This window comes from Phyllobates terribilis, unplaced genomic scaffold (genome assembly GCF_046119375.1).
Source record: "Phyllobates terribilis strain yellow unplaced genomic scaffold, ASM4611937v1 Scaffold_2__4_contigs__length_985480577, whole genome shotgun sequence".
Taxonomy (NCBI): Eukaryota; Metazoa; Chordata; class Amphibia; order Anura; family Dendrobatidae; genus Phyllobates; species Phyllobates terribilis.
In genome coordinates, this window is record NW_027362762.1 from 310,009,756 (window position 1) to 310,036,054 (window position 26,299).

Consider the following 26,299-nt stretch of genomic DNA (forward strand, 5'->3'; position numbering starts at 1 on the left):
ATATTATTGGAGTCAGGAGAATGTATGGGTCCTGTCAGGTATATATTATTGGAGGCAGGAGAATATATGGGATCCTGTCAGGTATATATTATTGGAGGCAGCAGAATCTATGGGCTCCTATCAGGTATATATTATTGGAGGCAGCAGAATCTATGGGCTCCTGTCAGGTATATATTATTGGAGGCAGCAGAATCTATGGGCTCCTATCAGGTATATATTATTGAAGGCAGCAGAATCTATGGGCTCCTGTCAGGTATATATTTTTGGAGGCAGCAGAATGTATAGGCTCCTGTCAGGTATATATTATTGGAGGCAGCAGAATCTATGGGCTCCTGTCAGGTATATATTATTGGAGGCAGCAGAATGTATGGGCTCCTGTCAGGTATATATTATTGGAGGCAGTAGAATCTATGGGCTCCTGTCAGGTATATATTATTGGAGGCAGCAGAATCTATGGGCTCCTGTCAGGTATATATTATTGGAGGCAGCAGAATGTATGGGCTCTTGTCAGGTATATATTATTGGAGGCAGCAGAATCTATGGGCTCCTGTCAGGTATATATTATTGGAGGCAGGAGAATGTATGGGCTCCTGTCATGTATATATTATTGGAGGCAGCAGAATGTATGGGCTCCTGTCAGATATATATTATTGGAGACTGGAGAATGTATGGGCTCCTGTCAGGTATATATTATTGGAGGCAGGAGAATGTATGGGCTCCTGTCAGGTATATATTATTGGAGGCAGCAGAATGTATGGGTCCTGTCAGGTATATATTATTGGAGGCAGGAGAATATATGGGATCCTGTCAGGTATATATTATTGGAGGCAGGAGAATATATGGGGTCCTGTCAGGTATATATTATTGTTGGGCACCAGAATGTATGGGCTCCTGTCAGGTATATATTATTGGAGGCAGCAGAATCTATGGGCTCCTGTCAGGTATATATTATTGGAGCCAGCAGAATCTATGGGCTCCTGTCAGGTATATATTATTGGAGGCAGGAGAATGTATGGGCTCCTGTCAGGTATATATTATTGGAGGCTGGAGAATGTATGGGCTCCTCTCAGGTATATATTATTGGAGGCTGGAGAATGTATGGGTCCTGTCAGGTATATATTATTGGAGGCAGGAGAATATATGGGATCCTGTCAGGTATATATTATTGAAGGCAGCAGAATCTATGGGCTCCTATCAGGTATATATTATTGGAGGCAGCAGAATGTATGGGCTCCTGTCAGGTATATATTATTGGAGGCAGCAGAATGTATGGACTCCTGTCAGGTATATATTATTGGAGGCAGCAGAATGTATGGGCTCCTGTCAGGTATATAGTATTGGAGGCAGCAGAATGTATGGGCTCCTGTCAGGTATATATTATTGGAGGCAGCAGAATGTATGGGCTCCTGTCAGGTATATATTATTGGAGGCAGCAGAATCTATGGGCTCCTGTCAGGTATATATTATTGGAGGCAGGAGAATCTATGGGCTCCTGTCAGGTATATATTATTGGAGGCAGGAGAATCTATGGGCTCCTGTCAGGTATATATTATTGGAGGCAGGAGAATGTATGGGCTCCTGTCAGGTATATATTATTGGAGGCAGCAGAATGTATGGGCTCCTGTCAGGTATATATTATTGGAGGCAGCGGAATGTATGGGCTCCTGTCAGGTATATATTATTGGAGTCAGGAGAATGTATGGGCTCCTGTCAGGTATATATTATTGGAGGCAGGAGAATGTATGGGCTCCTGTCAGGTATATATTATTGGAGGCAGCAGAATCTATGGGCTCCTGTCAGGTATATATTATTGGAGGCAGGAGAATCTATGGGCTCCTGTCAGGTATACATTATTGGAGGCAGCAGAATGTATGGGCTCCTGTCAGGTATATATTATTGGAGGCAGCAGAATGTATGAGCTCCTGTCAGGTATATATTATTGGAGGCAGCAGAATCTATGGGCTCCTGTCAGGTATATATTATTGGAGGCAGCAGAATGTGTGGGCTCCTGTCAGGTATATATTATTGGAGGCAGCAGAATGTATAGGCTCCTGTCAGGTATATATTATTGGAGGCAGCAGAATCTATGGGCTCCTGTCAGGTATATATTATTGGAGGCAGCAGAATGTATGGGCTCCTGTCAGGTATATATTTTTGGAGGCAGCAGAATGTATAGGCTCCTGTCAGGTATATATTATTGGAGGCAGCAGAATCTATGGGCTCCTGTCAGGTATATATTATTGGAGGCAGCAGAATGTATGGGCTCCTGTCAGGTATATATTATTGGAGGCAGTAGAATCTATGGGCTCCTGTCAGGTATATATTATTGGAGGCAGCAGAATCTATGGGCTCCTGTCAGGTATATATTATTGGAGGCAGCAGAATGTATGGGCTCTTGTCAGGTATATATTATTGGAGGCAGCAGAATCTATGGGCTCTTGTCAGGTATATATTATTGGAGTCAGGAGAATGTATGGGCTCCTGTCAGGTATATATTATTGGAGGCAGCAGAATGTATGGGCTCCTGTCAGGTATATATTATTGGAGGCAGGAGAATGTATGGGCTCCTGTCAGGTATATATTATTGGAGGCAGGAGAATGTATGGGCTCCTGTCAGGTATATATTATTGGAGGCAGGAGAATGTATGGGCTCCTGTCAGGTATATATTATTGGAGGCAGCAGAATGTATGGGCTCCTGTCAGGTATATATTATTGGAGGCAGGAGAATGTATGGGCTCCTGTCAGGTATATATTATTGGAGGCAGGAGAATGTATGGGCTCCTGTCAGGTATATATTATTGGAGGCAGGAGAATGTATGGGCTCCTGTCAGGTATATATTATTGGAGGCAGCAGAATCTATGGGCTCCTGTCAGATATATATTATTGGAGGCAGGAGAATCTATGGGCTCCTGTCAGGTATACATTATTGGAGGCAGCAGAATGTATGGGCTCCTGTCAGGTATATATTATTGGAGGCAGCAGAATGTATGGGCTCCTGTCAGGTATATATTATTGGAGGCAGCAGAATCTATGGGCTCCTGTCAGGTATATATTATTGGAGGCAGCAGAATGTGTGGGCTCCTGTCAGGTATATATTATTGGAGGCAGCAGAATGTATAGGCTCCTGTCAGGTATATATTATTGGAGGCAGCAGAATCTATGGGCTCGTCAGGTATATATTATTGGAGGCAGCAGAATGTATGGGCTCCTGTCAGGTATATATTTTTGGAGGCAGCAGAATGTATAGGCTCCTGTCAGGTATATATTATTGGAGGCAGCAGAATCTATGGGCTCCTGTCAGGTATATATTATTGGAGGCAGCAGAATGTATGGGCTCCTGTCAGGTATATATTATTGGAGGCAGTAGAATCTATGGGCTCCTGTCAGGTATATATTATTGGAGGCAGCAGAATCTATGGGCTCCTGTCAGGTATATATTATTGGAGGCAGCAGAATGTATGGGCTCTTGTCAGGTATATATTATTGGAGGCAGCAGAATCTATGGGCTCTTGTCAGGTATATATTATTGGAGTCAGGAGAATGTATGGGCTCCTGTCAGGTATATATTATTGGAGGCAGCAGAATGTATGGGCTCCTGTCAGGTATATATTATTGGAGGCAGGAGAATGTATGGGCTCCTGTCAGGTATATATTATTGGAGGCAGGAGAATGTATGGGCTCCTGTCAGGTATATATTATTGGAGGCAGGAGAATGTATGGGCTCCTGTCAGGTATATATTATTGGAGGCAGCAGAATGTATGGGCTCCTGTCAGGTATATATTATTGGAGGCAGGAGAATGTATGGGCTCCTGTCAGGTATATATTATTGGAGGCAGGAGAATGTATGGGCTCCTGTCAGGTATATATTATTGGAGGCAGGAGAATCTATGGGCTCCTGTCAGGTATATATTATTGGAGGCAGCAGAATGTATGGGCTCCTGTCAGGTATATATTATTGGAGGCAGGAGAATGTATAGGCTCCTGTCAGGTATATATTATTGGAGGCAGGAGAATGTATGGGCTCCTGTCAGGTATATATTATTGGAGGCAGCAGAATCTATGGGCTCCTGTCAGGTATATATTATTGGAGGCAGGAGAATGTATGGGCTTCTGTCAGGTATATATTATTGGAGGCAGGAGAATGTATAGGCTCCTGTCAGGTATATATTATTGGAGGCAGGAGAATGTATGGGCTCCTGTCAGGTATATATTATTGGAGGCAGCAGAATCTATGGGCTCCTGTCAGGTATATATTATTGGAGGCAGCAGAATCTATGGGCTCCTGTCAGGTATATATTATTGGAGGCAGCAGAATCTATGGGCTCCTGTCAGGTATATATTATTGGAGGCAGCAGAATCTATGGGCTCCTGTCAGGTATATATTATTGGAGGCTGGAGAATGTATGGGCTCCTGTCAGGTATATATTATTGGAGGCAGCAGAATCTATGGGCTCCTGTCAGGTATATATTATTGGAGGCAGCAGAATGTGTGGGCTCCTGTCAGGTATATATTATTGGAGGCAGCAGAATGTATAGGCTCCTGTCAGGTATATATTATTGGAGGCAGCAGAATCTATGGGCTCCTGTCATGTATATATTATTGGAGGCAGCAGAATGTTTGGGCTCCTGTCAGGTATATATTATTGGAGGCAGTAGAATCTATGGGCTCCTTTCAGGTATATATTATTGGAGGCAGCAGAATCTATAGGCTCCTGTCAGGTATATATTATTGGAGGCAGGAGAATGTATGGGCTCCTGTCAGGTATATATTATTGGAGGCAGGAGAATGTATGGGCTCCTGTCAGGTATATATTATTGGAGGCAGCAGAATGTATGGGCTCCTGTCAGGTATATATTATTGGAGGCAGGAGAATGTATGGGCTCCTGTCAGGTATATATTATTGGAGGCAGGAGAATGTATGGGCTCCTGTCAGGTATATATTATTGGAGGCAGCAGAATGTATAGGCTCCTGTCAGGTATATATTATTGGAGGCAGCAGAATGTATGGGCTCCTGTCAGGTATATATTATTGGAGGCAGGAGAATATATGGGATCCTGTCAGGTATATATTATTGGAGGCAGCAGAATCTATGGGCTCCTGTCAGGTATATATTATTGGAGGCAGCAGAATCTATGGGCTCCTGTCAGGTATATATTATTGGAGGCAGCAGAATGTATGGGCTCCTGTCAGGTATATATTATTGGAGGCAGCAGAATGTATGGGCTCCTGTCAGGTATATATTATTGGAGGCAGCAGAATCTATGGGCTCCTGTCAGGTATATATTATTGGAGGCAGCAGAATCTATGGGCTCCTGTCAGGTATATATTATTGGAGGCAGCAGAATCTATGGACTCCTGTCAGGTATATATTATTGGAGGCAGCAGAATGTATGGGCTCCTGTCAGGTATATATTATTGGAGGCAGCAGAATGTGTTGGCTCCTGTCAGGTATATATTATTGGAGGCAGCAGAATGTGTGGGCTCCTGTCAGGTATATATTATTGGAGGCAGCAGAATCTATGGGCTCCTGTCAGGTATATATTATTGGAGGCAGCAGAATGTATGGGCTCCTGTCGGGTATATATTATTGGAGGCAGCAGAATGTATGGGCTCCTGTCAGGTATATATTATTGGAGGCAGCAGAATGTATGGGCTCCTGTCAGGTATATATTATTGGAGGCAGCAGAATGTATGGGCTCCTGGCAGGTATATATTATTGGAGGCAGCAGAATGTATGGGCTCCTGTCAGGTATATATTATTGGAGGCAGGAGAATGTATGGGCTCCTGTCAGGTATATATTATTGGAGGCAGCAGAATGTATGGTCTCCTGTCAGATATATATTATTGGAGACTGGAGAATCTATGGGCTCCTGTCAGGTATATATTATTGGAGGCAGGAGAATGTATGGGCTCCTCTCAGGTATATATTATTGGAGGCAGCAGAATGTATGGGTCCTGTCAGGTATATATTATTGGAGGCAGGAGAATATATGGGATCCTGTCAGGTATATATTTTTGGAGGCAGGAGAATATATGGGGTCCTGTCAGGTATATATTATTGGGGGCACCAGAATGTATAGGCTCCTGTCAGGTATATATTATTGGAGGCAGCAGAATCTATGGGCTCCTGTCAGGTATATATTATTGGAGCCAGCAGAATCTATGGGCTCCTGTCAGGTATATATTATTGGAGGCAGGAGAATGTATGGGCTCCTGTCAGGTATATATTATTGGAGGCTGGAGAATGTATGGGCTCCTCTCAGGTATATATTATTGGAGTCAGGAGAATGTATGGGTCCTGTCAGGTATATATTATTGGAGGCAGGAGAATATATGGGATCCTGTCAGGTATATATTATTGGAGGCAGCAGAATCTATGGGCTCCTATCAGGTATATATTATTGGAGGCAGCAGAATCTATGGGCTCCTGTCAGGTATATATTATTGGAGGCAGCAGAATCTATGGGCTCCTATCAGGTATATATTATTGAAGGCAGCAGAATCTATGGGCTCCTGTCAGGTATATATTATTGGAGGCAGGAGAATGTATGGGCTCCTGTCAGGTATATATTATTGGAGGCAGGAGAATGTATGGGCTCCTGTCAGGTATATATTATTGGAGGCAGGAGAATGTATGGGCTCCTGTCAGGTATATATTATTGGAGGCTGGAGAATGTATGGGCTCCTCTCAGGAATATATTATTGGAGGCTGGAGAATGTATGGGCTCCTGTCAGGTATATATTATTGGAGGCAGCAGAATCTATGGTCTCCTGTCAGGTATATATTATTGGAGGCAGCAGAATCTATGGGCTCCTGTCAGGTATATATTATTGGAGGCAGCAGAATGTGTGGGCTCCTGTCAGGTATATATTATTGGAGGCAGCAGAATCTATGGGCTCCTGTCAGGTATATATTATTGGAGGCAGCAGAATGTGTGGGCTCCTGTCAGGTATATATTATTGGAGGCAGCAGAATCTATGGGCTCCTGTCAGGTATATATTATTGGAGGCAGCAGAATCTATGGGCTCCTGTCAGGTATATATTATTGGAGGCAGCAGAATTTATGGGCTCCTCTCAGGTATATATTATTGGAGGCAGCAGAATGTATGGGCTCCTGTCAGGTATATATTATTGGAGGCAGCAGAATGTATGGGCTCCTGTCAGGTATATATTATTGGAGGCAGCAGAATGTATGGGCTCCTGTCAGGTATATATTATTGGAGGCAGGAGAATGTATGGGCTCCTGTCAGGTATATTATTGGAGGCAGCAGAATCTATGGGCTCCTGTCAGGTATATATTATTGGAGGCTGGAGAATGTATGGGCTCCTGTCAGGTATATATTATTGGAGGCAGCAGAATCTATGGGCTCCTGTCAGGTATATATTATTGGAGGCAGCAGAATGTATGGGCTCCTGTCAGATATATATTATTGTAGGCAGCAGAATGTGTGGGCTCCTGTCAGGTATATATTATTGGAGGCAGCAGAATCTATGGGCTCCTGTCAGGTATATATTATTGGAGGCAGCAGAATCTATGGGCTCCTGTCAGGTATATATTATTGGAGGCAGCAGAATGTATGGGCTCCTGTCAGGTATATATTATTGGAGGCAGCAGAATGTATGGGCTCCTGTCAGGTATATATTATTGGAGGCAGCAGAATGTATGGGCTCCTGTCAGGTATATATTATTGGAGGCAGCAGAATGTATGGGCTCCTGTCAGGTATATATTATTGGAGGCAGGAGAATGTATGGGCTCCTGTCATGTATATATTATTGGAGGCAGCAGAATGTATGGGCTCCTGTCAGATATATATTATTGGAGACTGGAGAATGTATGGGCTCCTGTCAGGTATATATTATTGGAGGCAGGAGAATGTATGGGCTCCTGTCAGGTATATATTATTGGAGGCAGCAGAATGTATGGGTCCTGTCAGGTATATATTATTGGAGGCAGGAGAATATATGGGATCCTGTCAGGTATATATTATTGGAGGCAGGAGAATATATGGGGTCCTGTCAGGTATATATTATTGTTGGGCACCAGAATGTATGGGCTCCTGTCAGGTATATATTATTGGAGGCAGCAGAATCTATGGGCTCCTGTCAGGTATATATTATTGGAGCCAGCAGAATCTATGGGCTCCTGTCAGGTATATATTATTGGAGGCAGGAGAATGTATGGGCTCCTGTCAGGTATATATTATTGGAGGCTGGAGAATGTATGGGCTCCTCTCAGGTATATATTATTGGAGGCTGGAGAATGTATGGGTCCTGTCAGGTATATATTATTGGAGGCAGGAGAATATATGGGATCCTGTCAGGTATATATTATTGAAGGCAGCAGAATCTATGGGCTCCTATCAGGTATATATTATTGGAGGCAGCAGAATGTATGGGCTCCTGTCAGGTATATATTATTGGAGGCAGCAGAATGTATGGACTCCTGTCAGGTATATATTATTGGAGGCAGCAGAATGTATGGGCTCCTGTCAGGTATATAGTATTGGAGGCAGCAGAATGTATGGGCTCCTGTCAGGTATATATTATTGGAGGCAGCAGAATGTATGGGCTCCTGTCAGGTATATATTATTGGAGGCAGCAGAATGTATGGGCTCCTGTCAGGTATATATTATTGGAGGCAGCAGAATATATGGGCTCCTGTCAGGTATATATTATTGGAGGCAGCAGAATGTATGGGCTCCTGTCAGGTATATATTATTGGAGGCAGGAGAATCTATGGGTCCTGTCAGGCATATATTATTGGAGGCAGGAGAATGTATGGGCTCCTGTCAGGTATATATTATTGGAGGCAGCAGAATCTATGGGCTCCTGTCAGATATATATTATTGGAGGTAGCAGAATCTATGGCCTCCTGTGAGGTATATATTATTGGAGGCAGCAGAATGTATGGGCTCCTGTCAGGTATATATTATTGGAGGCAGCAGAATGTATGGGCTCCTGTCAGGTATATATTATTGGAGGCAGCAGAATGTATGAGCGCCTGTCAGGTATATATTATTGGAGGCAGGAGAATCTATGGGTCCTGTCAGGCATATATTATTGGAGGCAGGAGAATGTATGGGCTCCTGTCAGATATATATTATTGGAGGCAGCAGAATCTATGGGCTCCTGTCAGGTATATATTATTGGAGGCAGCAGAATCTATGGGCTCCTGTCAGGTATATATTATTGGAGGCAGCAGCATGTATGGGCTCCTGTCAGGTATATATTATTGGAGGCAGCAGAATCTATGGGCTCCTGTCAGGTATATATTATTGGAGGCAGCAGAATCTATGGGCTCCTGTCAGGTATATATTATTGGAGGCAGCAGAATCTATGGGCTCCTGTCAGGTATATATTATTGGAGGCAGGAGAATGTATGGGATCCTGTCAGGTATATATTATTGGAGGCAGCAGAATCTATGGGCTCCTGTCAGGTATATATTATTGGAGGATGGAGAATGTATGGGCTCCTCTCAGGTATATATTATTGGAGGCTGCAGAATATATGGGCTCCTGTCAGGTATATATTATTGGAGGCAGCAGAATCTATGGGCTCCTGTCAGGTATATATTATTGGAGGCAGGAGAATGTATGGGCTCCTGTCAGGTATATATTATTGGAGGCTGCAGAATATATGGACTCCTGTCAGGTATATATTATTGGAGGCAGGAGAATGTATGGGCTCCTGTCAGGTATGTATTATTGGAGGCTGCAGAATATATGGGCTCCTGTCAGGTATATATTATTGGAGGCAGCAGAATCTATGGGCTCCTGTCAGGTATATATTATTGGAGGCAGGAGAATGTATGGGCTCCTGTCAGGTATATATTATTGGAGGCAGCAGAATCTATGGGCTCCTGTCAGGTATATATTATTGGAGGCAGCAGAATCTATGGGCTCCTCTCAGGTATATATTATTGGAGGCAGCAGAATCTATGGGCTCCTGTCAGGTATATATTATTGGAGGCAGCAGAATGTATGGGCTCCTATCAGGTATATATTATTGGAGGCAGCAGAATCTATGGGCTCCTGTCAGGTATATATTATTGGAGGCAGCAGAATGTATGGGCTCCTGTCAGGTATATATTATTGGAGGCAGCAGAATCTATGGGCTCCTGTCAGGTATATATTATTGGAGGCAGCAGAATGTATGAGCTCCTGTCAGGTATATATTATTGGAGGCAGCAGAATCTATGGGGTCCTGTCAGGTATATATTATTGGAGGCAGGAGAATGTATGGGCTCCTGTCAGGTATATATTATTGGAGGCAGCAGAATCTATGGGCTCCTGTCAGGTATATATTATTGGAGGCAGCAGAATGTATGGGCTCCTGTCAGGTATATATTATTGGAGACAGCAGAATCTATGGGCTCCTGTCAGGTATTTATTATTGGAGGCAGCAGAATCTATGGGCTCCTGTCAGGTATATATTATTGGAGGCAGCAGAATGTATGGGCTCCTGTCAGGTATATATTATTGGAGGCAGCAGAATCTATGGGCTCCTGTCAGGTATATATTATTGGAGGCAGCAGAATGTATGGGCTCCTGTCAGGTATTTATTATTGGAGGCAGCAGAATCTATGGGCTCCTGTCAGGTATATATTATTGGAGGCAGCAGAATCTATGGGCTCCTGTCAGGTATATATTATTGGAGGCAGCAGAATGTATGGGCTCCTGTCAGGTATATATTATTGGAGGCAGCAGAATCTATGGGCTCCTGTCAGGTATATATTATTGGAGGCAGCAAAATGTATGAGCTCCTGTCAGGTATATATTATTGGAGGCAGGAGAATGTATGGGCTCCTGTCAGGTATATATTATTGGAGGCAGCAGAATCTATGGGCTCCTGTCAGGTATATATTATTGGAGGCAGCAGAATGTATGGGCTCCTGTCAGGTATATATTATTGGAGGCAGGAGAATGTATAGGCTCCTGTCAGGTATATATTATTGGAGGCAGGAGAATGTATAGGCTCCTGTCAGGTATATATTATTGGAGGCAGGAGAATGTATGGGCTCCTGTCAGGTATATATTATTGGAGGCAGCAGAATCTATGGGCTCCTGTCAGGTATATATTATTGGAGGCAGTAGAATGTATGGGCTCCTGTCAGGTATATATTATTGGAGGCAGGAGAATGTATAGGCTCCTGTCAGGTATATATTATTGGAGGCAGGAGAATGTATGGACTCCTGTCAGGTATATATTATTGGAGGCAGGAGAATGTATGGGCTCCTGTCAGGTATATATTATTGGAGGCAGCAGAATCTATGGGCTCCTGTCAGGTATATATTATTGGAGGCTGGAGAATGTATGGGCTCCTGTCAGGTATATATTATTGGAGGCAGCAGAATCTATGGGCTCCTGTCAGGTATATATTATTGGAGGCAGCAGAATGTGTGGGCTCCTGTCAGGTATATATTATTGGAGGCAGCAGAATGTATAGGCTCCTGTCAGGTATATATTATTGGAGGCAGCAGAATCTATGGGCTCCTGTCAGGTATATATTATTGGAGGCAGCAGAATGGTTGGGCTCCTGTCAGGTATATATTATTGGAGGCAGTAGAATCTATGGGCTCCTTTCAGGTATATATTATTGGAGGCAGCAGAATCTATAGGCTCCTGTCAGGTATATATTATTTGAGGCAGCAGAATCTATAGGCTCCTGTCAGGTATATATTATTTGAGGCAGCAGAATCTATGGGCTCCTATCAGGTATATATTATTGGAGGCAGCAGAATCTATGGGCTCCTGTCAGGTATATATTATTGGAGGCAGCAGAATGTATGGGCTCCTGTCAGGTATATATTATTGGAGGCAGCAGAATCTATGGGCTCCTGTCAGGTATATATTATTGGAGGCAGCAGAATGTATGAGCTCCTGTCAGGTATATATTATTGGAGGCAGCAGAATGTATGAGCTCCTGTCAGGTATATATTATTGGAGGCAGCAGAATCTATGGGCTCCTGTCAGGTATATATTATTGGAGGCAGCAGAATCTATGGGCTCCTGTCAGGTATATATTATTGGAGGCAGGAGAATGTATGGGCTCCTGTCAGGTATATATTATTGGAGGCAGCAGAATGTATGGGCTCCTGTCAGGTATATATTATTGGAGGCAGCAGAATGTATGGGCTCCTGTCAGGTATTTATTATTGGAGGCAGCAGAATCTATGGGCTCCTGTCAGGTATATATTATTGGAGGCAGCAGAATCTATGGGCTCCTGTCAGGTATATATTATTGGAGGCAGCAGAATCTGTGGGCTCCTGTCAGGTATATATTATTGGAGGCAGCAGAATCTATGGGCTCCTGTCAGGTATATATTATTGGAGGCAGCAGAATCTATGGGCTCCTGTCAGGTATATATTATTGGAGGCAGCAGAATGTATGGGCTCCTGTCAGGTATTTATTATTGGAGGCAGCAGAATCTATGGGCTCCTGTCAGGTATATATTATTGGAGGCAGCAGAATCTATGGGCTCCTGTCAGGTATATATTATTGGAGGCAGCAGAATGTATGGGCTCCTGTCAGATATATATTATTGGAGGCAGCAGAATTTATGGGCTCCTCTCAGGTATATATTATTGGAGGCAGCAGAATGTATGGGCTCCTGTCAGGTATATATTATTGGAGGCAGCAGAATGTATGGGCTCCTGTCAGGTATATATTATTGGAGGCAGCAGAATGTATGGGCTCCTGTCAGGTATATATTATTGGAGGCAGGAGAATGTATGGGCTCCTGTCAGGTATATATTATTGGAGGCAGCAGAATCTATGGGCTCCTGTCAGGTATATATTATTGGAGGCAGCAGAATGTATGGGCTCCTGTCAGGTATATATTATTGGAGGCTGGAGAATGTATGGGCTCCTGTCAGGTATATATTATTGGAGGCAGCAGAATCTATGGGCTCCTGTCAGGTATATATTATTGGAGGCAGCAGAATGTATGGGCTCCTGTCAGATATATATTATTGTAGGCAGCAGAATGTGTGGGCTCCTCTAAGGTATATATTATTGGAGGCAGCAGAATGTATGGGCTCCTGTCAGGTATATATTATTGGAGGCAGCAGAATGTGTGGGCTCCTGTCAGGTATATATTATTGGAGGCAGCAGAATCTATGGGCTCCTGTCAGGTATATATTATTGGAGGCAGCAGAATGTATGGGCTCCTGTCAGGTATATATTATTGGAGGCAGCAGAATGTATGGGCTCCTGTCAGGTATATATTATTGGAGGCAGCAGAATGTATGGGCTCCTGTCAGGTATATATTATTGGAGGCAGCAGAATGTATGGGCTCCTGTCAGGTATATATTATTGGAGGCAGCAGAATGTATGGGCTCCTGTCAGGTATATATTATTGGAGGCAGGAGAATGTATGGGCTCCTGTCATGTATATATTATTGGAGGCAGCAGAATGTATGGGCTCCTGTCAGATATATATTATTGGAGACTGGAGAATGTATGGGCTCCTGTCAGGTATATATTATTGGAGGCAGGAGAATGTATGGGCTCCTGTCAGGTATATATTATTGGAGGCAGCAGAATGTATGGGTCCTGTCAGGTATATATTATTGGAGGCAGGAGAATATATGGGATCCTGTCAGGTATATATTATTGGAGGCAGGAGAATATATGGTGTCCTGTCAGGTATATATTATTGTTGGGCACCAGAATGTATGGGCTCCTGTCAGGTATATATTATTGGAGGCAGCAGAATCTATGGGCTCCTGTCAGGTATATATTATTGGAGCCAGCAGAATCTATGGGCTCCTGTCAGGTATATATTATTGGAGGCAGGAGAATGTATGGGCTCCTGTCAGGTATATATTATTGGAGGCTGGAGAATGTATGGGCTCCTCTCAGGTATATATTATTGGAGGCTGGAGAATGTATGGGTCCTGTCAGGTATATATTATTGGAGGCAGGAGAATATATGGGATCCTGTCAGGTATATATTATTGAAGGCAGCAGAATCTATGGGCTCCTATCAGGTATATATTATTGGAGGCAGTAGAATCTATGGGCTCCTGTCAGGTATATATTATTGGAGGCAGCAGAATGTATGGACTCCTGTCAGGTATATATTATTGGAGGCAGCAGAATGTATGGGCTCCTGTCAGGTATATAGTATTGGAGGCACCAGAATGTATGGGCTCCTGTCAGGTATATATTATTGGAGGCAGGAGAATGTATGGGCTTCTGTCAGGTATATATTATTGGAGGCAGGAGAATGTATGGGCTCCTGTCAGGTATATATTATTGGAGGCAGCAGAATGTATGGGCTCCTGTCAGGTATATATTATTGGAGGCAGCAGAATGTATGGGCTCCTGTCAGGTATATATTATTGGAGGCAGCAGAATGTATGGGCTCCTGTCAGGTATATATTATTGGAGGCAGCAGAATGTATGGGCTCCTGTCAGGTATATATTATTGGAGGCAGGAGAATCTATGGGTCCTGTCAGGCATATATTATTGGAGGCAGGAGAATGTATGGGCTCCTGTCAGGTATATATTATTGGAGGCAGCAGAATCTATGGGCTCCTGTCAGATATATATTATTGGAGGTAGCAGAATCTATGGGCTCCTGTCAGGTATATATTATTGGAGGCAGCAGAATCTATGGGCTCCTATCAGGTATATATTATTGGAGGCAGCAGAATCTATGGGCTCCTGTCAGGTATATATTATTGGAGGCAGCAGAATGTATGGGCTCCTGTCAGGTATATATTATTGGAGGCAGCAGAATCTATGGGTTCCTGTCAGGTATATATTATTGGAGGCAGCAGAATGTATGAGCTCCTGTCAGGTATATATTATTGGAGGATGGAGAATGTATGGGCTCCTCTCAGGTATATATTATTGGAGGCTGCAGAATATATGGGCTCCTGTCAGGTATATATTATTGGAGGCAGCAGAATCTATGGGCTCCTGTCAGGTATATATTATTGGAAGCAGGAGAATGTATGGGCTCCTGTCAGGTATATATTATTGGAGGCTGCAGAATATATGGACTCCTGTCAGGTATATATTATTGGAGGCAGGAGAATGTATGGGCTCCTGTCAGGTATATATTATTGGAGGCTGGAGAATGTATGGGCTCCTCTCAGGTATATATTATTGGAGGCTGGAGAATGTATGGGTCCTGTCAGGTATATATTATTGGAGGCAGGAGAATATATGGGATCCTGTCAGGTATATATTATTGAAGGCAGCAGAATCTATGGGCTCCTATCAGGTATATATTATTGGAGGCAGTAGAATCTATGGGCTCCTGTCAGGTATATATTATTGGAGGCAGCAGAATGTATGGACTCCTGTCAGGTATATATTATTGGAGGCAGCAGAATGTATGGGCTCCTGTCAGGTATATAGTATTGGAGGCACCAGAATGTATGGGCTCCTGTCAGGTATATATTATTGGAGGCAGGAGAATGTATGGGCTTCTGTCAGGTATATATTATTGGAGGCAGGAGAATGTATGGGCTCCTGTCAGGTATATATTATTGGAGGCAGCAGAATCTATGGGCTCCTGTCAGGTATATATTATTGGAGGCAGCAGAATGTATGGGCTCCTGTCAGGTATATATTATTGGAGGCAGCAGAATGTATGGGCTCCTGTCAGGTATATATTATTGGAGGCAGCAGAATGTATGGGCTCCTGTCAGGTATATATTATTGGAGGCAGGAGAATCTATGGGTCCTGTCAGGCATATATTATTGGAGGCAGGAGAATGTATGGGCTCCTGTCAGGTATATATTATTGGAGGCAGCAGAATCTATGGGCTCCTGTCAGATATATATTATTGGAGGTAGCAGAATCTATGGGCTCCTGTGAGGTATATATTATTGGAGGCAGCAGAATGTATGGGCTCCTGTCAGGTATATATTATTGGAGGCAGCAGAATGTATGGGCTCCTGTCAGGTATATATTATTGGAGGCAGCAGAATGTATGGGCTCCTGTCAGGTATATATTATTGGAGGCAGCAGAATCTATGGGCTCCTGTCAGGTATATATTATTGGAGGCAGGAGAATCTATGGGCTCCTGTCAGGTATATATTATTGGAGGCAGGAGAATCTATGGGCTCCTGTCAGGTATATATTATTGGAGGCAGGAGAATGTATGGGCTCCTGTCAGGTATATATTATTGGAGGCAGCAGAATCTATGGGCTCCTGTCAGGTATATATTATTGGAGGCAGCGGAATGTATGGGCTCCTGTCAGGTATATATTATTGGAGTCAGGAGAATGTATGGGCTCCTGTCAGGTATATATTATTGGAGGCAGGAGAATGTATGGGCTCCTGTCAGGTATATATTATTGGAGGCAGCAGAATGTATGGGCTCCTGTCAGGTATATATTATTGGAGGCAGCAGAATCTATGGGCTCCTGTCAGGTATATATTATTGGAGGCAGGAGAATCTATGGGCTCCTGTCAGGTATACATTATTGGAGGCAGCAGAATGTATGGGCTCCTGTCAGGTATATATTATTGGAGGCAGCAGAATGTATGGGCTCCTGTCAGGTATATATTATTGGAGGCAGGAGAATCTATGGGCTCCTGTCAGGTATATATTATTGGAGGCAGCAGAATCTATGGGCTCCTGTCAGGTATATATTATTGGAGGCAGCAGAATGTGTGGGCTCCTGTCAGGTATATATTATTGGAGGCAGCAGAATGTATAGGCTCCTGTCAGGTATATATTATTGGAGGCAGCAGAATCTATGGGCTCCTGTCAGGTATATATTATTGGAGGCAGCAGAATCTATGGGCTCCTGTCAGGTATATATTATTGGAGGCAGCAGAATGTGTGGGCTCCTGTCAGGTATATATTATTGGAGGCAGCAGAATGTATAGGCTCCTGTCAGGTATATATTATTGGAGGCAGCAGAATCTATGGGCTCCTGTCAGGTATATATTATTGGAGGCAGCAGAATGTATGGGCTCCTGTCAGGTATATATTTTTGGAGGCAGCAGAATGTATAGGCTCCTGTCAGGTATATATTATTGGAGGCAGCAGAATCTATGGGCTCCTGTCAGGTATATATTATTGGAGGCAGCAGAATGTATGGGCTCCTGTCAGGTATATATTATTGGAGGCAGTAGAATCTATGGGCTCCTGTCAGGTATATATTATTGGAGGCAGCAGAATCTATGGGCTCCTGTCAGGTATATATTATTGGAGGCAGCAGAATGTATGGGCTCTTGTCAGGTATATATTATTGGAGGCAGCAGAATCTATGGGCTCTTGTCAGGTATATATTATTGGAGTCAGGAGAATGTATGGGCTCCTGTCAGGTATATATTATTGGAGGCAGCAGAATGTATGGGCTCCTGTCAGGTATATATTATTGGAGGCAGGAGAATGTATGGGCTCCTGTCAGGTATATATTATTGGAGGCAGGAGAATGTATGGGCTCCTGTCAGGTATATATTATTGGAGGCAGGAGAATGTATGGGCTCCTGTCAGGTATATATTATTGGAGGCAGCAGAATGTATGGGCTCCTGTCAGGTATATATTATTGGAGGCAGGAGAATGTATGGGCTCCTGTCAGGTATATATTATTGGAGGCAGGAGAATGTATGGGCTCCTGTCAGGTATATATTATTGGAGGCAGGAGAATGTATGGGCTCCTGTCAGGTATATATTATTGGAGGCAGCAGAATCTATGGGCTCCTGTCAGGTATATATTATTGGAGGCAGGAGAATCTATGGGCTCCTGTCAGGTATACATTATTGGAGGCAGCAGAATGTATGGGCTCCTGTCAGGTATATATTATTGGAGGCAGCAGAATGTATGGGCTCCTGTCAGGTATATATTATTGGAGGCAGCAGAATCTATGGGCTCCTGTCAGGTATATATTATTGGAGGCAGCAGAATGTGTGGGCTCCTGTCAGGTATATATTATTGGAGGCAGCAGAATGTATAGGCTCCTGTCAGGTATATATTATTGGAGGCAGCAGAATCTATGGGCTCCTGTCAGGTATATATTATTGGAGGCAGCAGAATGTATGGGCTCCTGTCAGGTATATATTTTTGGAGGCAGCAGAATGTATAGGCTCCTGTCAGGTATATATTATTGGAGGCAGCAGAATCTATGGGCTCCTGTCAGGTATATATTATCGGAGGCAGCAGAATGTATGGGCTCCTGTCAGGTATATATTATTGGAGGCAGTAGAATCTATGGGCTCCTGTCAGGTATATATTATTGGAGGCAGCAGAATCTATGGGCTCCTGTCAGGTATATATTATTGGAGGCAGCAGAATGTATGGGCTCTTGTCAGGTATATATTATTGGAGGCAGCAGAATCTATGGGCTCTTGTCAGGTATATATTATTGGAGTCAGGAGAATGTATGGGCTCCTGTCAGGTATATATTATTGGAGGCAGCAGAATGTATGGGCTCCTGTCAGGTATATATTATTGGAGGCAGGAGAATGTATGGGCTCCTGTCAGGTATATATTATTGGAGGCAGGAGAATGTATGGGCTCCTGTCAGGTATATATTATTGGAGGCAGGAGAATGTATGGGCTCCTGTCAGGTATATATTATTGGAGGCAGCAGAATGTATGGGCTCCTGTCAGGTATATATTATTGGAGGCAGGAGAATGTATGGGCTCCTGTCAGGTATATATTATTGGAGGCAGGAGAATGTATGGGCTCCTGTCAGGTATATATTATTGGAGGCAGGAGAATCTATGGGCTCCTGTCAGGTATATATTATTGGAGGCAGCAGAATGTATGGGCTCCTGTCAGGTATATATTATTGGAGGCAGGAGAATGTATAGGCTCCTGTCAGGTATATATTATTGGAGGCAGGAGAATGTATGGGCTCCTGTCAGGTATATATTATTGGAGGCAGCAGAATCTATGGGCTCCTGTCAGGTATATATTATTGGAGGCAGGAGAATGTATGGGCTCCTGTCAGGTATATATTATTGGAGGCAGGAGAATGTATAGGCTCCTGTCAGGTATATATTATTGGAGGCAGGAGAATGTATGGGCTCCTGTCAGGTATATATTATTGGAGGCAGCAGAATCTATGGGCTCCTGTCAGGTATATATTATTGGAGGCAGCAGAATCTATGGGCTCCTGTCAGGTATATATTATTGGAGGCAGCAGAATCTATGGGCTCCTGTCAGGTATATATTATTGGAGGCAGCAGAATCTATGGGCTCCTGTCAGGTATATATTATTGGAGGCTGGAGAATGTATGGGCTCCTGTCAGGTATATATTATTGGAGGCAGCAGAATCTATGGGCTCCTGTCAGGTATATATTATTGGAGGCAGCAGAATGTGTGGGCTCCTGTCAGGTATATATTATTGGAGGCAGCAGAATGTATAGGCTCCTGTCAGGTATATATTATTGGAGGCAGCAGAATCTATGGGCTCCTGTCATGTATATATTATTGGAGGCAGCAGAATGTTTGGGCTCCTGTCAGGTATATATTATTGGAGGCAGTAGAATCTATGGGCTCCTTTCAGGTATATATTATTGGAGGCAGCAGAATCTATAGGCTCCTGTCAGGTATATATTATTGGAGGCAGGAGAATGTATGGGCTCCTGTCAGGTATATATTATTGGAGGCAGGAGAATGTATGGGCTCCTGTCAGGTATATATTATTGGAGGCAGCAGAATGTATGGGCTCCTGTCAGGTATATATTATTGGAGGCAGGAGAATGTATGGGCTCCTGTCAGGTATATATTATTGGAGGCAGGAGAATGTATGGGCTCCTGTCAGGTATATATTATTGGAGGCAGCAGAATGTATAGGCTCCTGTCAGGTATATATTATTGGAGGCAGCAGAATGTATGGGCTCCTGTCAGGTATATATTATTGGAGGCAGGAGAATATATGGGATCCTGTCAGGTATATATTATTGGAGGCAGCAGAATCTATGGGCTCCTGTCAGGTATATATTATTGGAGGCAGCAGAATCTATGGGCTCCTGTCAGGTATATATTATTGGAGGCAGCAGAATGTATGGGCTCCTGTCAGGTATATATTATTGGAGGCAGCAGAATGTATGGGCTCCTGTCAGGTATATATTATTGGAGGCAGCAGAATCTATGGGCTCCTGTCAGGTATATATTATTGGAGGCAGCAGAATCTATGGGCTCCTGTCAGGTATATATTATTGGAGGCAGCAGAATCTATGGACTCCTGTCAGGTATATATTATTGGAGGCAGCAGAATGTATGGGCTCCTGTCAGGTATATATTATTGGAGGCAGCAGAATGTGTTGGCTCCTGTCAGGTATATATTATTGGAGGCAGCAGAATGTGTGGGCTCCTGTCAGGTATATATTATTGGAGGCAGCAGAATCTATGGGCTCCTGTCAGGTATATATTATTGGAGGCAGCAGAATGTATGGGCTCCTGTCGGGTATATATTATTGGAGGCAGCAGAATGTATGGGCTCCTGTCAGGTATATATTATTGGAGGCAGCAGAATGTATGGGCTCCTGTCAGGTATATATTATTGGAGGCAGCAGAATGTATGGGCTCCTGGCAGGTATATATTATTGGAGGCAGCAGAATGTATGGGCTCCTGTCAGGTATATATTATTGGAGGCAGGAGAATGTATGGGCTCCTGTCAGGTATATATTATTGGAGGCAGCAGAATGTATGGTCTCCTGTCAGATATATATTATTGGAGACTGGAGAATCTATGGGCTCCTGTCAGGTATATATTATTGGAGGCAGGAGAATGTATGGGCTCCTCTCAGGTATATATTATTGGAGGCAGCAGAATGTATGGGTCCTGTCAGGTATATATTATTGGAGGCAGGAGAATATATGGGATCCTGTCAGGTATATATTTTTGGAGGCAGGAGAATATATGGGGTCCTGTCAGGTATATATTATTGGGGGCACCAGAATGTATAGGCTCCTGTCAGGTATATATTATTGGAGGCAGCAGAATCTATGGGCTCCTGTCAGGTATATATTATTGGAGCCAGCAGAATCTATGGGCTCCTGTCAGGTATATATTATTGGAGGCAGGAGAATGTATGGGCTCCTGTCAGGTATATATTATTGGAGGCTGGAGAATGTATGGGCTCCTCTCAGGTATATATTATTGGAGTCAGGAGAATGTATGGGTCCTGTCAGGTATATATTATTGGAGGCAGGAGAATATATGGGATCCTGTCAGGTATATATTATTGGAGGCAGCAGAATCTATGGGCTCCTATCAGGTATATATTATTGGAGGCAGCAGAATCTATGGGCTCCTGTCAGGTATATATTATTGGAGGCAGCAGAATCTATGGGCTCCTATCAGGTATATATTATTGAAGGCAGCAGAATCTATGGGCTCCTGTCAGGTATATATTATTGGAGGCAGGAGAATGTATGGGCTCCTGTCAGGTATATATTATTGGAGGCAGGAGAATGTATGGGCTCCTGTCAGGTATATATTATTGGAGGCAGGAGAATGTATGGGCTCCTGTCAGGTATATATTATTGGAGGCTGGAGAATGTATGGGCTCCTCTCAGGAATATATTATTGGAGGCTGGAGAATGTATGGGCTCCTGTCAGGTATATATTATTGGAGGCAGCAGAATCTATGGTCTCCTGTCAGGTATATATTATTGGAGGCAGCAGAATCTATGGGCTCCTGTCAGGTATATATTATTGGAGGCAGCAGAATGTGTGGGCTCCTGTCAGGTATATATTATTGGAGGCAGCAGAATCTATGGGCTCCTGTCAGGTATATATTATTGGAGGCAGCAGAATGTGTGGGCTCCTGTCAGGTATATATTATTGGAGGCAGCAGAATCTATGGGCTCCTGTCAGGTATATATTATTGGAGGCAGCAGAATCTATGGGCTCCTGTCAGGTATATATTATTGGAGGCAGCAGAATTTATGGGCTCCTCTCAGGTATATATTATTGGAGGCAGCAGAATGTATGGGCTCCTGTCAGGTATATATTATTGGAGGCAGCAGAATGTATGGGCTCCTGTCAGGTATATATTATTGGAGGCAGCAGAATGTATGGGCTCCTGTCAGGTATATATTATTGGAGGCAGGAGAATGTATGGGCTCCTGTCAGGTATATATTATTGGAGGCAGCAGAATCTATGGGCTCCTGTCAGGTATATATTATTGGAGGCTGGAGAATGTATGGGCTCCTGTCAGGTATATATTATTGGAGGCAGCAGAATCTATGGGCTCCTGTCAGGTATATATTATTGGAGGCAGCAGAATGTATGGGCTCCTGTCAGATATATATTATTGTAGGCAGCAGAATGTGTGGGCTCCTGTCAGGTATATATTATTGGAGGCAGCAGAATCTATGGGCTCCTGTCAGGTATATATTATTGGAGGCAGCAGAATCTATGGGCTCCTGTCAGGTATATATTATTGGAGGCAGCAGAATGTATGGGCTCCTGTCAGGTATATATTATTGGAGGCAGCAGAATGTATGGGCTCCTGTCAGGTATATATTATTGGAGGCAGCAGAATGTATGGGCTCCTGTCAGGTATATATTATTGGAGGCAGCAGAATGTATGGGCTCCTGTCAGGTATATATTATTGGAGGCAGGAGAATGTATGGGCTCCTGTCATGTATATATTATTGGAGGCAGCAGAATGTATGGGCTCCTGTCAGATATATATTATTGGAGACTGGAGAATGTATGGGCTCCTGTCAGGTATATATTATTGGAGGCAGGAGAATGTATGGGCTCCTGTCAGGTATATATTATTGGAGGCAGCAGAATGTATGGGTCCTGTCAGGTATATATTATTGGAGGCAGGAGAATATATGGGATCCTGTCAGGTATATATTATTGGAGGCAGGAGAATATATGGGGTCCTGTCAGGTATATATTATTGTTGGGCACCAGAATGTATGGGCTCCTGTCAGGTATATATTATTGGAGGCAGCAGAATCTATGGGCTCCTGTCAGGTATATATTATTGGAGCCAGCAGAATCTATGGGCTCCTGTCAGGTATATATTATTGGAGGCAGGAGAATGTATGGGCTCCTGTCAGGTATATATTATTGGAGGCTGGAGAATGTATGGGCTCCTCTCAGGTATATATTATTGGAGGCTGGAGAATGTATGGGTCCTGTCAGGTATATATTATTGGAGGCAGGAGAATATATGGGATCCTGTCAGGTATATATTATTGAAGGCAGCAGAATCTATGGGCTCCTATCAGGTATATATTATTGGAGGCAGCAGAATGTATGGGCTCCTGTCAGGTATATATTATTGGAGGCAGCAGAATGTATGGACTCCTGTCAGGTATATATTATTGGAGGCAGCAGAATGTATGGGCTCCTGTCAGGTATATAGTATTGGAGGCAGCAGAATGTATGGGCTCCTGTCAGGTATATATTATTGGAGGCAGCAGAATGTATGGGCTCCTGTCAGGTATATATTATTGGAGGCAGCAGAATCTATGGGCTCCTGTCAGGTATATATTATTGGAGGCAGGAGAATCTATGGGCTCCTGTCAGGTATATATTATTGGAGGCAGGAGAATCTATGGGCTCCTGTCAGGTATATATTATTGGAGGCAGGAGAATGTATGGGCTCCTGTCAGGTATATATTATTGGAGGCAGCAGAATGTATGGGCTCCTGTCAGGTATATATTATTGGAGGCAGCGGAATGTATGGGCTCCTGTCAGGTATATATTATTGGAGTCAGGAGAATGTATGGGCTCCTGTCAGGTATATATTATTGGAGGCAGGAGAATGTATGGGCTCCTGTCAGGTATATATTATTGGAGGCAGCAGAATCTATGGGCTCCTGTCAGGTATATATTATTGGAGGCAGGAGAATCTATGGGCTCCTGTCAGGTATACATTATTGGAGGCAGCAGAATGTATGGGCTCCTGTCAGGTATATATTATTGGAGGCAGCAGAATGTATGGGCTCCTGTCAGGTATATATTATTGGAGGCAGCAGAATCTATGGGCTCCTGTCAGGTATATATTATTGGAGGCAGCAGAATGTGTGGGCTCCTGTCAGGTATATATTATTGGAGGCAGCAGAATGTATAGGCTCCTGTCAGGTATATATTATTGGAGGCAGCAGAATCTATGGGCTCCTGTCAGGTATATATTATTGGAGGCAGCAGAATGTATGGGCTCCTGTCAGGTATATATTTTTGGAGGCAGCAGAATGTATAGGCTCCTGTCAGGTATATATTATTGGAGGCAGCAGAATCTATGGGCTCCTGTCAGGTATATATTATTGGAGGCAGCAGAATGTATGGGCTCCTGTCAGGTATATATTATTGGAGGCAGTAGAATCTATGGGCTCCTGTCAGGTATATATTATTGGAGGCAGCAGAATCTATGGGCTCCTGTCAGGTATATATTATTGGAGGCAGCAGAATGTATGGGCTCTTGTCAGGTATATATTATTGGAGGCAGCAGAATCTATGGGCTCCTGTCAGGTATATATTATTGGAGGCAGGAGAATGTATGGGCTCCTGTCATGTATATATTATTGGAGGCAGCAGAATGTATGGGCTCCTGTCAGGTATATATTATTGGAGGCAGGAGAATGTATGGGCTCCTGTCAGGTATATATTATTGGAGGCAGCAGAATGTATGGGTCCTGTCAGGTATATATTATTGGAGGCAGGAGAATATATGGGATCCTGTCAGGTATATATTATTGGAGGCAGGAGAATATATGGGGTCCTGTCAGGTATATATTATTGTTGGGCACCAGAATGTATGGGCTCCTGTCAGGTATATATTATTGGAGGCAGCAGAATCTATGGGCTCCTGTCAGGTATATATTATTGGAGCCAGCAGAATCTATGGGCTCCTGTCAGGTATATATTATTGGAGGCAGGAGAATGTATGGGCTCCTGTCAGGTATATATTATTGGAGGCTGGAGAATGTATGGGCTCCTCTCAGGTATATATTATTGGAGGCTGGAGAATGTATGGGTCCTGTCAGGTATATATTATTGGAGGCAGGAGAATATATGGGATCCTGTCAGGTATATATTATTGAAGGCAGCAGAATCTAAGGGCTCCTATCAGGTATATATTATTGGAGGCAGCAGAATGTATGGGCTCCTGTCAGGTATATATTATTGGAGGCAGCAGAATGTATGGACTCCTGTCAGGTATATATTATTGGAGGCAGCAGAATGTATGGGCTCCTGTCAGGTATATAGTATTGGAGGCAGCAGAATGTATGGGCTCCTCTCAGGTATATATTATTGGAGGCAGCAGAATGTATGGGTCCTGTCAGGTATATATTATTGGAGGCAGGAGAATATATGGGATCCTGTCAGGTATATATTTTTGGAGGCAGGAGAATATATGGGGTCCTGTCAGGTATATATTATTGGGGGCACCAGAATGTATAGGCTCCTGTCAGGTATATATTATTGGAGGCAGCAGAATCTATGGGCTCCTGTCAGGTATATATTATTGGAGCCAGCAGAATCTATGGGCTCCTGTCAGGTATATATTATTGGAGGCAGGAGAATGTATGGGCTCCTGTCAGGTATATATTATTGGAGGCTGGAGAATGTATGGGCTCCTCTCAGGTATATATTATTGGAGTCAGGAGAATGTATGGGTCCTGTCAGGTATATATTATTGGAGGCAGGAGAATATATGGGATCCTGTCAGGTATATATTATTGGAGGCAGCAGAATCTATGGGCTCCTATCAGGTATATATTATTGGAGGCAGCAGAATCTATGGGCTCCTGTCAGGTATATATTATTGGAGGCAGCAGAATCTATGGGCTCCTATCAGGTATATATTATTGAAGGCAGCAGAATCTATGGGCTCCTGTCAGGTATATATTATTGGAGGCAGGAGAATGTATGGGCTCCTGTCAGGTATATATTATTGGAGGCAGGAGAATGTATGGGCTCCTGTCAGGTATATATTATTGGAGGCAGGAGAATGTATGGGCTCCTGTCAGGTATATATTATTGGAGGCTGGAGAATGTATGGGCTCCTCTCAGGAATATATTATTGGAGGCTGGAGAATGTATGGGCTCCTGTCAGGTATATATTATTGGAGGCAGCAGAATCTATGGTCTCCTGTCAGGTATATATTATTGGAGGCAGCAGAATCTATGGGCTCCTGTCAGGTATATATTATTGGAGGCAGCAGAATGTGTGGGCTCCTGTCAGGTATATATTATTGGAGGCAGCAGAATCTATGGGCTCCTGTCAGGTATATATTATTGGAGGCAGCAGAATGTGTGGGCTCCTGTCAGGTATATATTATTGGAGGCAGCAGAATCTATGGGCTCCTGTCAGGTATATAT